At 34.9% G+C, this 15,057-nt stretch overlaps 1 long non-coding RNA gene across 2 annotated transcripts in view; it reads left to right on the forward strand.

Moving 5' to 3' along the window:
* The window catches only part of LOC140612279 (uncharacterized), a 96,928-nt gene that overhangs the window by 12,945 nt on the left and 68,926 nt on the right, over window positions 1-15,057 (forward strand). The window lies entirely within an intron of this gene.

Raw genomic sequence — 15,057 nt, forward strand, 5'->3', positions numbered from 1 at the left:
AATTTACAGAATTTGGGGGAAATTCAGTGGTGAATTTTTACAATCATTTAATTTTCTAAAAGACTAGTACTTTGGCTTGAATTTTATTACACCTTTGATTTTTATGGCCTGATATTTTTTTTTATTCGTGTCTTCATACCTAATGGTTTTCTCTGGCTTTTGCTCTAACTTATAAATGATTCCATGAGTTCTAAAGTTTTTATTTAATTTTAAAAAGTGACATACATGTATTTTTAATAGCACATTTTAATGTTGCTGCATGCCAAGTTTGTTGACTTCGGTGATTAAAATATGGAGATGGTATTAGAGGCCTGGATTTGGATACCTCAAGAGTCTGGGATGTGCACTGGTGGCAGGAAGGGCAATGCTAGGAGGTGCCAGCCCTCTTTAGAGACAGATAATGAGTTTTTAAAAGGTCATGAGTTTATATTGAGATCTGTTATTTTAACCTAAATTATAGTGTTCCCATCCTCTGCGGTTACAAACTTCAATCCATTTCTCCTTTTTTGAGGTACCAGCTCTCTCCTCTGTTTATAACTTTGCTTTACAAACAGTAACAGATCATGCTTTTCTTTGTGTATCAAGCTACATTTTTCCAATAATAGTTCATTTTCCTATGTTCTATCAAGACTCCGATGCCTAAACACATGTGAAATATTGAGTACCAATAATTGAATTTCTAACATATATTTTGAAGTATAGGAAATAACTTATTAATCAGCCACCTCCTTTTAAAAAACAGATGCTAAAATACAGCCTGAATGTAAGCCTTTGATTTACTGCTCCAACTTAAGTCTATTAGCACAAAGCTGCAGGGAGGCACTGTGACCTCAGGCAGCTCAACTTCTTGAAGGGGCAGGCTAGCAATAGAGCCGGGCAACTCTTGCTCTGTGAAATACATGGTTGAGTCACAACTACCAGAAGCAGATGGCTGGGGAAGTTCTATTTTAAGCAATGATGAATAGTCCATTTCTCTCCCTAATCATAAGGTGAAGGAAAGGAGCAGAGGCATGAAAAATAAATAGATAAAATGAAGGACCCTAGTGGAGTACAAGGACCTTTGAAACAAATGGAAGGGAGATGGATTAAAAGTAATTCACACATTTGTGTGCGGATAGCTCTTGGTACAAGCATTCGGGAGCACTAGAAAGTATAATAACAGACTAGGTATTAACCAGAGAAGGATGCATGCTGAATGATGAGGAGGCTCCTCTCTCAACATTGATTCAGTCAAGAATGAATGAATCAGTGATTAAATGAACAAAGGAACGCTTTAATGAATCACCGAAATGATTTTAATTGACTTGAATACTGTCAAGATTTAAAATAGTGGAGGTGTAGCCGAGAAGTCACAGGTGATTCAGTCATGGATATGGATATGCTAGGCCTTACAATTATGCTGAACGTTTAATCTTAAGCTGTATCCTTTTTGTCCAGCAACAGGAGTGACGACAGGTGTGACAATGAAAATGCAACACCATGTACTTCTCAAGCACTTTTTTTCCTTTTTTCTTTTCCTGTCCAGAATTCATGGTTATTTAAAAGCAGAGCAATATATGACCTAAGTAATGGATTAGACCTATGTGCTAAGGCCCTGAAGCTACCTCTGCATGGTATACAAGAATTAGTCTATAAAATTTTTTTTTTCAAAAAAAAATCTGATTTGATTTTAGCAAGTGCCAGGACACCATACTAGGTGGTAGAAAACCTTGGTGAATCTAGGATACATGATTTTTACATCTTAGAATTTACATGTTAATGAGAATTACAGTCAGCACATAAGTTAATAGAAAAGAAAATGCAATAATTAGTAATAGCTGATATGAAGAAAAAAAAAAGTTACCATATTAGAAAACAACAGGTACGTGTTGTATGTGAGCACTTGATGACTTGGTCAGAGAGGTTTATGGCAAGCTGAGTTTAGACAGAAATCTTTCGTTCTCATATCTATAGATCCCTGATCAAAATGAACTCAGATATCCCAGAAAAAGTTTACTGAAGAGGACATGGCAATTCTAGTTCAATAACAAATGATCATAACATACTTGGATATCTTGCATGTTTTTGCTGTGCTGAGACCAAACTGAGTCATGATAACAATTCATAGGAAATGCCAAGTAATAATATTAATAAATTATTTTATGTTGGGTTTATCTAATGGTTTGACATGCCATAAATTTCAAGTGCAAAATCATCAGATTTTTTCAGTGCATGGTAAGAATGTAAAGCAAGGTATCTAATTTCCTAGAGGAACATAAATCTTTGCTTTTAAATGACCTGATTTCTTTGTTATTATTTACTTATTTATTACAAGTTGCTCTGCGAAGTGGCTGCTTAGTTTTAAAATGGCAGTGTGTAATTTTCTTGGTAGGGTTTAGACTTTGTCCCCAGGAAATGGTTGGAAATATTTCCATTAATTTTAAGCTTTGCATTTGCTTCATCAGTTTTCAATTCCATGTCAGCAATAACCTTGTCTCTGTGCTACATGAAAGAGGGAAACAGCTATTAAAAGACTTGATTATGTCCCAGAATTGCTGCAAATATAGAAAAGTCTTTTACTGATTGATAGCAAGCTTTATATCAATGCAAGAAGCTGTCATTTGTAGGCTTAATATCATTATTGATAACAACATGCAGTTTGAGTTAAAGAAAAACATCAGAAGTGATTCTAGATACATACAAAAACGTTGGTAGCTTTGTAGGCTAAAGAAAATGTCATCTTTGAAGACAATCTGCAAAAAATAGGAGTAAACATGTTACCAAAAAGCAGAAGTTGGCAGCACAAGCATAGGCCTAAAACACTGTTTACTTTCGACTATGAAATTATGTATATTTTAATGGAAAAAAGTGCCAACCTCAAGAAGAGATAAAAATCACCCTTGAGAATAAAACACAAAGAAAGCATCTTTTCTTAAATTTTATTGGTAAGGAGCCTGCATTTATGGAAAATATATTTTTTAAAGATTTTATTTATTTGAGAGAGAGTGTGTAAGTAGGGGTACGGGAAAGAATATCAAGCCAACTTTGTGCTGAGCCTGGAGCCTGACATGGGACTGATCCCAAGGCTCTGATTTCATGACCTGAACTAAAACCAAGAATCAAATGCTTAACTGACTGAGCCACCCACGTCCCCTATGAGAAGAATCTTTAAATGCATTACAAATATCAGTAGCAATAGCATGTGTTGTGCAGGGACAACATGGCAAATTCATGCTAATCACTTTACACACATCCTTTACCATGAGACAACCGACCCCTAGGCAGGATAGGTAAGTTGACTTAACGTCATTAAGCTATTATGTGCTGACCTCTCTAAGTAGTGTTGCGTGCTTTCCCTGTGTACATGATATCCGTAAAATGTGTTTGGTTTTGCTATTAGGATGGCCAAAATGCATCCTCTTTGCTCATAGACACACTTATTTGACGTAAGCATATGCTCTAATTATCCTACAGAATCTGGTTCTCGCAATTGCCTTCCTATGTTAAGAGCCATTGGTGAATCTTCTCTGATATGCATTAATATTATTCATTAAGCTTTCTACCCTGGGAGGTATTATGCTAATGCTTAATTAGTTGTTTTTCCCCAGCTTTACAGAGATACAATTGAAATAAAATGTTGTGTAAGTTTTTAAGGGGAACGAAGTGACGATTCGATATATATATATATATATTGGAAATGAATACAATAAGGTTATTTAACACATCCTTCACCTTGCATAAACCTCTAATAGCAGCACCTTAATCCCATCCCCCTCTTCGATGGTCTCCTGAGTCCTTCCAGGCAGCAGTGAGTCTATACCCACATTTATTTGTTCAGAGCCTGTCACTTTGCCCTTTCATTCCATCTTGTCTCTCTACAACTGAGAGTATTTGCAAAGCATTCGGGCATGCACACAACAAAATAACTTAAAGATCTTTTGTTTTTTTTTTCTGAGTATAATTTTTGGAAAATTAATTTTGAATTGCAAAATCAGTAATGGAAAAAGTCTTTTATTTTTTTTCCCCTCCCAGAAAATGAAACATTATGGAGAAGACTAGGTTTACTTTTGTTGCCCTTTCCCCAAGCCCAATCCACTGTCTCCTGAGTGGTCTAGAGAGAGATCAATTTGTCATACATCCTTTCAGACCTTTCGTGTGTGTGTGTGTGTGTGTGTAAAATTCATTACAGTTTAATATAACTATATATATATATATATATATATATATAGTCAATTGCTTTTTACTCAGTGCGCCTTAGGGTTCTTTCTTTCTGAGTGGCTAACATGGTATAGTTTACTGGGCTCACCCCTCTGGGGACATTTATATAAACATTTACGAATATGACCGGTAGTGCTGAAGTTGCCTTTCAGAGTCTACACCAAAGCCTTGAGGGGTGCGATAGGCCTAGTGATCCTTATTTCCTCTTTTTTGATGGCTACATCGTACTCCATCATTTGCATGTGCCATAATTTATCTAAACATTTCCCCCATTGATGGGTGTTTATATAGTTTTGGGCCTTTGGCTACAATAAACATTGTGTACTGAGCATTTGAGCTGTCAAGTGCCCTGACTTCTGCTGACATGCAGCCGTCTCTCCAGGACAAATCCCTGCAGTAGTGCTGCTAAATCAAAGACTATTCAAATTTGCGATTTAACAGCTTTTGGCAAATTGACTCCTACAAACAGATTTTAAGAGTGCCATTTTCCTCGTATCCTCACTGACAGTATGTAATATGGAACTTAAAAAGTTTGCCAGTCTAATCGGTGAAATATAATCTGTTATCTTGATGCATATCACCTTAAGTGTGGCTAAATTCATGCACTCTTTTCACCTGTTGCTCAGTCATGCGTATTTCTTTTACTGTAAAGTGTCAATTGGTATAATTTGTCCTTTTCACTTTTTTCTTAGTGATTTGTAAGAACTCTTTAAATGTAAAGAAAATTAGCTCTTTTTCTGTTAAGCAAAAAAAAAAAAAAAAATCTTCCCAGATTCTTTTTATTCCCCCAGTTTTAATGCTAAATATTTTACATATACTATTTTATCACATAAACTCTGCAGAGTTAATGTAATTTCCAGTTTGAGATGAAGAAACTGAAGCATGAGTGAGTTCCTTACTCAAAGTTAAAGAATAATTAGGTGGTAGAGAGGCTGAAAAGTGAAAATCAGCCATCACATGTTAAAAGTCTCATGTGTTGACATATAATGATGATGGTGTTCTGGTGGCCAAATCAGTCCACTAGTATTCTTCTCACCTGGGAAAGAAAAGCAATATAGAAATAAAAGGCAATAATAATATTTCCTGGAACAAAGCTACATCTTGTCAAATATATAACATTCATCAAGTGGCATCCATCAATACAATAATTATGTCAAGCAAGAAAAATCTTGATGCTGTAATTGTGGTTGAATATTTAATGATGAAGAGATCGTATATACAATTATAAAATATCTCCTACCAATTACGTATCAATTACAAAGAGGGAAACAGTAAATTTATGGTGAATAGATTGGGGAACCACCAATCTTTGGACAAACTAACAGTCCTACCTGTCTCCTGATAAAACCTGCTGACAAGGATGCACATTACCTCTCTGTTTTCCTGCCAAATACACAATCTCAGTCTCAGTAAGAGGAAATAGCACTCATGTCCAAATCGAGGGACACTTAATAAAATGGTTAGTTTTTACTTTAAAAAAATAGTAAGGTCATTAACTATAAAAAATAAATAAGAAACCATTCTAGATAAAGCAGACTAAAGAAATAGGATAACTACATTGAATGCATAATCCAGGGAGAAAATAGTTATAATACACATTTTTTTGCAACATCTATGAAAATTTTATGTGGACTGAGGATTAGATAATAGCATTGTATCAATGTTAAATTTTCTGATTTTGGTTATTACACTAGGGTTGTAATGTAATGTAAAGAGTATCATCATTCTTAAAACACACAAGTATTTAAAGGTATGATGATATGATACCTGTAATGTGTTTTGAAATAGTTACAAAAGTATCTATGTAATTGACTTGTTATGTGTACATTTTGGGTACATTTATTTATATAAATATACATATATATATATAAATATATATATATACACACACACACACATACATACATACATACATACATGATGCCCTGTGGCTTATTGGTCATTTGATTAGATAAGAAATTATTTATACTTATTTAACAATACTATATTTATTAGTTAAAATATACTCACTACAATTATCTCAATAAATATTTGTTTTCATTTTCACATAATAGTGTTAATCAACTTTCAAGTTAATATGTTTCTGTATTCACCTAAAGGATATTTTATAGTACTATGTATGCATTTTGCCTCAAAAGCTTTCTAGAAGATCCAGTTGACTTTACATCTGTATATTTTTTGCCTAGACTGCTCAGTGTTTACTACACATTAGAATCCTTAGGAACTTATTAAAGTGAAGGTCTTGATTGAGAAAGTCAGAGTTGGAGCCTAGGATTCCTCATTTCTTCGGAGCTCGGTCATTATGCCTTTGTAAAGACCTTTCTCTCTAGACTTTACAGATTTCCTTCCTCTGAATGAACCCTCTTTAGTCCTCCTAACAAGTTATTGAGAAAATGTGATAGAGCCCAACATAGGCACAACTAGATTTACTTCAGAAAATATTAACTAGGGAATAATTTCCTTTGGAGTAAGTTTGGATGAGGAAAATGACTGGATTAGAATGGAAGAGCAAAATGAAGTTGCTGAATAGAATTGTAGGAAAGTTTGGAGAAGAAACTTGTCTGTTTAGCAACTACAGTGATAAAATGTGTGCAGAAATTTCTCAGGGAATGTGACCCAGATTGTTGCACTCCAGTAGCCAGAAACTTAATTTCTTGCTTATGAGAGGTCTTTGCAGGGTTCCAAACCTCAAAGAAAAGCATCCAGTGTCCAGCAGTTCCTGAGGAATTATAGCACGTTCAAGAAAATCTTTTTGTCTAAAAGTCGCCTTTGGGGGGCACCTGGGTGGCTCAGTCAGTTAGGTGTTGGCGTTGCCTTTGGCTCAGGTCATGCGGGGATCGAGCCCTGCATCGGGCTCCCTGGAGTCTGCTTCTCCCTCTCCCACTCCCCCTTCTTGTGCACACATGCACACATGTTCTGTCAAATGAAATACATAAAATCTTAAAGTAAAAATTGCCCTTATTTAATTGGACTTTCCTTATATTGACCTGCTGCATTTGCAACTCTATAGTTATTTGCTACCTAAGTGCATAGGATTCTTTGGTTTACTTAATTTTCTCTTTATCTCATATTTAGAAAAGAAGTAAACCCTGGGTTATCTGTGGTTTGTTGGTTAACTTGGAAATATAACAGTGGGATCTGTGTTCCAGCATATAGTGTGCAGAAGATAAAAGCTGAAGACACAAATAGACACCTTAGGTACTTCATAAAACTGTCTAGAAGTTTGTTTTGCATTATGGATATTTTTGTCAGTCATTTGTGTTCGGTTGATTTGGAGTCTTGACTCCTTTGTGATATTGCTGATGACAGGCTACTCTTAACAACAGAAAAATAATTGAATTCCATTCTGCTCTTCAGGTTCTCCTTTCTTCCCTTGGATATTTATAGGTGTGTTATTTACAGCACCATTTCATCTATTAGTTATTTGTGTGGCTTCAGATCTCCACCAGACAAAAGCAGTACACCATGAAAATATCTAGATTACATGAGATACATATCACTTGATAAATTAGAATGTTTCTTCCTTTTTGTTTTGACAAGGCCACAGATATTTTATCATGAATTCCTCCTAATAGTGAAAACACCTATAAAATGACTCTGGTAAAACTGGAGGTAAATATATGTCTTTTGATACATCTAATAAAATAATGAATAAAATCGCCACTAGTGCCTTCAGGATACCATATCATCCTTATTAAAATGAGAGCTTTTAAAGTACTTTTGCTACTATCAAATTGATTGCTGATTTTAGGAGAATGTGTTTTGAAGTCACTTGAATGTTTAGACATTTGCATAATATGTTTCGTAATATTAAATTTCACCTCACTGATTTATCTCAGTATGTGCAGTTTAATTAAATTAATAGGTGCACGATTCCATTTCAGAGAATAAAAACTAATGTTCTGCTTAATAAAAAAATTAAATAGAACATCTTAGGTTTTTGGACACGTATATCATGAGAAGAACAACTGCTGTTGGGGGTGCTGCTAAGATATTTATCTGGCCAAAGAAAGAGAAAATATTGAATGTCAAAAAGAACCAAGACATAATAATAATAAATTAATGTTAAGCTAAGAAAGGGGAAAAAAAACAGGCATAGTTAACTATAAATTAGGCAAGAGATGTAAAATAACTTTGGTTCCTGACTACCAATTCTGTAGGGCTCCACTGATTGCAGTGAGTTTTCTAGAACTCTGGAGAGGACCCAACCCTGACCTCACCCTGTGCTTTCCCATACAGCTTGTGGTATGAAATAGGAGAAACACACATTCACTCATCTTCTCAGAGACTTTTTTTTTCCTAATGAGTTAAGCTAGCCCATTAATGAGTCTTTTGTCAGAATATCATGTCGAGTAAAAATTTCGCATGCAAGTTGATCGTAGAACTGATGGAATTTCAGGGAGGGGGAAAGGGAGAGAGATGTAGCATGGGAGAAAATTAAGTTGGAAAGAAGAGTTTTTATCTACTTCAAATAAATGCTTGTTTGGGGAAAGAATTTATTGACCTTAGATGATAAATGAATTGGAAGAGAAAAAATCATAATGTCAATAGCAATTGAAGGATCTCTTGATTTTTCCTGCAGCTACTTAATTAATTTCTCTTTTCCCTTATACAGAAATTAAAAAAAAACGCACAAAACACACACACACACACATTGCAGCATCTTGTATTCTAGGATTTGAAAGCTTGAAGAATGACTACAATGCAAAATTATTTTTTTTATTATTTGAGCAAATTGAGAAAAATTTTCTCCTGTTTGAGACTTAAGGTGATATTGAAAAACTACAAATTGTTATATTTAATAATCAAGATACTATTTTAGAAGTTTATTTTTTTATCAATCTGTTTAAGTTTTATTGTGCTGTTTATTAATTTTCATATCACTGAAGTCAGTTGTTGCAAGTGTACAACCTCCTGATTACAGTAAATTAACACTGAAAGTACCACATCCCAGGAAACACTTTCATCTGAGGCAAATCCAAGTGGTTGTTTCCTCTTTACACTTCCATCATCCTGAATGGCGCCCCCTCTCTGTTTACAGTTAATCACTCCCATTCTCAGCCTTACAAAGCTACTCCTCGGTATTTATTTCTGTAAATTTGCCTTTTCTAAGCATTTCATTCAAAAAGAAACCTATAATACATGTTCTTTTGTATATTTTCAGCTCTTTCACTTAGAATAATATTTTTGAGACGCATCCATGTTGTAGCATTTATCAGTATTTCTTGGAATTATTGAATATTATTCCATTTTGTGAATTATACTCCCTTTTATTTTTCTCTAAATCATTACTAGAGGTTTTTAGATGGTTTCCTGCTTGGTCTCTTATGAGTGATTAATATTGCTGTGAATCTGCATACATGTCTTTGTGGACTTAGAAAAATTTTTCTTGGATAGAGTCCTAGAAATAAAAATTTCTGGCTTTATGATCCTTTCTGAATTAAGTTTTGTATATGGTATGCATAGGGGTCTTTTTCCTTCCTTTTCCTCCTCTTTTTTTTCTCTTGCAAGTGTACATCCAACTGTCCCAGCACCATTTATTAAAAAAAAATACACTTCCCTTATTAAATTGTACTGACATCTTTGTCGAAAATAATTTACCTTAAAGTGAGGATCTTTTTAAGAACTCCCAACTCTCTGGGATGCATGGGTGGCTCAGTGGTTGAGCACCTCCCTTTGGTCCAGGGAATGATCCTGGAGTCCCGGGATTGAGTCCCATATCCGGCTCCCTGAATGGAGCCTGCTTCTCTCTGCCTGTGTCTCTGCCTCTCTCTATGTGTCTTCATGAATTAATAAATAAAATCAAAAAAAAAAAAAAAGAATTCCCAATTCTGGTCCATTTACCTATATGCTTATCAGTGCTCTGACTGTCCTCTGTCTTCATTACTTTAAAGTAAATTGAAAACAAATACTATAATCCACCAAATGTGTCCCCCCCCCCCCCTTTTTCTTTCAATGTGTCTTAGGTATGCTCGTTCCTTTGTTTTTCTATATAAATTTTGGAATAAACTTTTCAATTTCTATAAATTAGCCTGCTGAGATTTTGATAAAGATTGTATTGAATTTATAGATCAATTTGGTGGTAATTGCCATTGTGACAATATTGAGCCTTCCAATCAATGAACATAAAACATCTCTCCACTTATTTAGATCTTAAATTTTCTTAACGTTTTGTTGTTTTCAGTATATAAGACTTATGCTTCTTTTGTTAAATTCATTGCAAAGTAGTTTACTCTTTCTGATGCATTGTGTATAAAACTGTTTTCTAATTTTCTTTCAGATTGCTGCTAGTATGTAGAGATAAATAGCAGTTGAATATCCAACTTGTATTCTGTGAGTTTGTGAACTCATTTATTAGTTCTAGTCATTTTTTCCCCTTAGGATTTTCTACATATAGGATCATGTCTCCTGCAAATGAAAACACTTTTACTTTTCCTTTCTGATCTGTATGCCTCTGGTATATTAATTTCTTTCAAAAAAATCTTCTGCTATCTAAGACCTTTAATACAGTGTTTATAGAAGTTGACAAAATGGATATCCTTGCTTTGCTCCAGAAACTAGAGGGAAAGCATCCCAGTGTCTTCGTGCCTACACTCTCTCTTGTGGGATTTCGGCCATTTCTTATGCAAGGTCAACCATTTATCTTATTGATGCTCCATAAATTGGTCCATTAAACATACATTTTCAAATTTTTTGGCATCATGTTTTTGTATTTTCACAATAGAAAAATGAATCCTGAAACAACTTAGCTTAGGCTTGAAAATAAGCAAGTTTGAATAAGATATAACGAATTTACATTTTAAGAGAAAAGATGATATGAGGGAGAAAGAAGGATTAATACAAAGGGTAGCAAGTTTAGGACAATTAAGCATTACAAAAGCCAGAGAGATGGCAGGGATGCAGAATAAAATTTAATACTGAAAGTTGTAAATTCAGTTATAAGGATAGGTCAGGTACATTAGGTATGTGGTACATTAGGAAAAAGAAAGTGATCTTTTGAATGTCTGAAAATATATGCCTTATTTCATAGAAATTAATTAGGGGCTTGAATAAGAAAGACTGTGTGTGTGTGTATAAATTATAAATTAAGCCAAATATAGTATTTTAAGCCAAATAAAATATTTTTGGTTAAGGACATAAACTGTTGATACTGAAGGCATTAAAAGTTAAAATTCTTTGATTTTTGTTTCATTTTAAAACTTTATATCTTATGCATATGAAGTCTAGAACATGTATATCATATATGTGATATATATAATTATACATGTTACGTGTATCCTTTATGTAAATTACACCTTTGAATGTCTAAATGTCTACCATTTGATATATTCTAGAACCCAGCATCTCCAAGTGTGGGTGAGGACCAGCAGTAGCATCATCACCTGAGCTCTTATGAAAAATGCAGAATCTGAAACTTAACCAAGAATCTGCATTTTCAAAGATCCCTATGTGATCTGTGTTGACATTAAAGTTTGAGAAGTCCTGATTTAAAATAATATGCTTTCTGGGGCACCTGGGTGGCTCAGTGGTTGAGCATCTGACTTTAGCTCAGGTCATGCCCCCGGGTGCTGGGATGGAGTCCCACATCAGGCTCCTGCATGGAGGAGCCTGCTTCTCCCTCTGCCTAGGTCTCTGCCTCTTTCTCTGTGTCTCTAATGAATGAATAAATAAAATCTTTTAAAAAAAATAAAACTGTATGCTTTCAACTAGCAATTACATCATCTTCCTGAGATGATATATATGCCATGCTAGACACAGTGAGTATTAAATTATTCCTTCGTGGAGGAGTCTCACAGTCTAGTAGGAAACCAGGCACGCACGCATAGTGATAGAGGGCTAAGGAAACACGACTCCTTTGTGATTGTCAGAGAAGATAGAAAGATCGACATTTTAACTGGGCTTTCAAAGATGGGAGTTTTCCCCAAGCCTTCAACTCTTCATCAGCAGAGGGTATGTGGGAATTCTGCTTGAGAAAGACCAGCTTTTTTTTTTTTTTTTTTTTTTTTTTTTTTTTGAGAAAGACCAGCTTCTGACAAAGCTTTCAGTTCCAACTATACAGTCCTAGCCATTGTCTGCACAGCCTCTGACAAGATCTTTATTCTTGCATGTTGGGATCCTCACTGCTTCACATCCTGCAGGGACCACATTTTTGCTAAAACTGTAGAACTTGATTCCACCAGGATTGAACTCAGGTTATTTCTGTAGTTGCCACAGGAAGCCTCAGGGTTTCTCATTCCTCCTGAGTGGTCTCCTGCTTATCATTTAACCCTGAAAAAGCCAATCCCCTTCTCACCATCTCTCTTTTGAATTTATCAGTAGCAAAATCTCCTATATTGTCAACTTCCTTTTTTTTGAGCATTTACTTTACCATTTTACTTTGAAAGAAACCTGAATCTCCACTGATGATATCCTTTCTCCTGAAGCTCTTCCAAAGACCACTCATTTTTCTCACACCCCAATACCCTCTGGGCTTAAAAGTGGAGTACTTTTTCTTTGGTTCCTCATTGAATTCCATTTCCCTCTCCTTCTATTTTCCTTACAACCATCTTAATATTTTTTAAAATTATTACAATTCATCACTACTATTCCCCGTAGTGTTAACATCTACAAGTATCTGAGCATTTGCTTCATCTCTCAATGCTTTTTCACCCTTTCACCATTATGGTGGTTTCCTCCAAACCTACTGATGTCTTATTTCTTAGTGATTTGAATATATGAAGAGAGGATCCTGCTAATTCTGGCCTCTCAGCTTCTTTAATCCCCTGCAAAGAGTGTAGCCATCACTTACCACAGCCAGTCATTCCTTTGGTTATACCCTAGGCCACATCAATCCCTACACCTGCGACCTTTCCATATCTCATTTTTATATAGCTAGTTATTGATTATTCCTTCTCCCTTCCAGTTCATTCCTCTAGAATTGTATGCCCAACAAGCTTTTGTTTTACTGCAACTTCTTGTCCACTGAGCCTACCAGTTTCATTGCTGAACCTTCCTCTTCTTTTCATCACCACTTGTGCCTTTTTTTCCTCTATCTACCCTTATTCCCTTGGTGATCTCATTTCATCTCATGCATTTAAATATGATCTCTATGTTGATGATACCCAAATTCATATCTCCAGCCTATATTTTTCTGTTGAGCTCCTAATGTGCTCCTTGGAGGCAATTATTTTTGCTTTCATTTTGTTAATTTGTATATCTCACCTGCTAGAACAGTGTCTGGAACATGGTAGGCCTTCAATAGATCCATGAACATATTTTTTTTGGCCAACTACAGCAAAGAACTTAGAATATATGGTTTACTGAAATAACTTTGGGCAGTAGTCTTTGGCTGAAATGAAAAGTGCCTGTGTGTGTATAGGGATGAGGAGTTTGCACTTGACCGTTCAGAGAGAGCAAGATGTCAGATGACTTTGTGTCTGAGTTTTCTATCTTCTGTCAGTGGATAGATGGTGACACTGTCAACACAGATGGTAACAGAGTAGGTGAGGTAATGTTTGTCAGGTGAGAAGAATGTACTTGTTATAACTTGAATTTGAGATTTCTATGAGATGACCAAAAGATGAGCCAGGATGTCAGCTGTAGATCAAACTGGGCAAGGAAGATTCAGATTTACATTTTGTGAATAATTTTCACTAGAGTATGAATTTTCTTCTCATAGAGTGCGTCTTTCTATCCATTTACTCATGTGATTCACTGAAACACTTTTCTTCTGAATAGATATCAAACAAAAGTAGAGTTTTATGGCAAGTGTAACAAATCTTTGAAAGTATGCAAAATTAATTTATTTTTAAGAAAATCAACTATGGCTATAAAATAAGATCCTTTGTTCTTGGCTAGTTTGAGTTCATTGAACAAAATTATTCAATTGTTTTTAATGGATATGTAAATGTAGATAGACATGGACACCCATTCATCGACTCCTACCCCCCATATTTTTGTATGTATGTGTGTATATATATATATATATTCAGACTATACTTTTCTGAATATATATATTTGTTCACATTCATAAGGGTTTCATGAATCAAAAGAGTAAGCCTCTTACTTAGATCATAGTATTTTAGGGTTTTATAGACTCATAGAGTCATACATCATCTTCAGAAGAGAATTCATAGCCTGAATTCTGCATGATCTCTGGTTATCAGGCATGTCATGTGTATCTCTGTGAATTTAGTAAGCAAATAACCTGACAAACTATAACTGCAAAAAGCAATATAGTAGGCAACAAATACATGGAAAGATATAAAATGTGCATGGACAGATGTATATAAAATGAGTATCATCTTTTAATTATTATAAAAATTTTAAATTATTGGCAGGAGAAAATTCACATTTGTGTGTGCTTCAAGGGAAGCACTTCCTAAGATTTTAAAAAGTATATCATACTTTATGCAGTTTTATTCCAGTATGAAAATGTTCCCCTATGGCTCTAATGAATGGCCCATTTTGTTACCAAGTAGAGATGAATGTGCAACAATTGAGCAGGTTTTATTGTCAGAACCCCATGTTTTCTGGTTTAGAACATCATCATAATACCACCCTGAACTGCCATTTCCCTTCCTAACAGTGTATCCACAGAAATTATAATTGCCCATAGGTGGGGGGGGGGTAATTAATAAAATTTCTTGGATGTGGGCTACAGGTAGAGAGCTGTGCCTCACTGAAGCAGGCATATCTGTCTTTACACATCCCAGCACTTGGTGCACAGTCAATAGAGCAGCAGAATTATGTTGATCAGATTTCAATTTTTATCCGGTTCCTCTTAAAAATATGTGTCTAGATATTACTAACTGCAGAGTATCCTTGGAAAAGTAGTTAATGGTTAGTCTGTGAATATCGTGTTCTTTTATATACAAACTC

This window comes from Canis lupus, chromosome 2 (assembly GCF_048164855.1).
Source record: "Canis lupus baileyi chromosome 2, mCanLup2.hap1, whole genome shotgun sequence".
Lineage (NCBI taxonomy): Eukaryota > Metazoa > Chordata > Mammalia > Carnivora > Canidae > Canis > Canis lupus.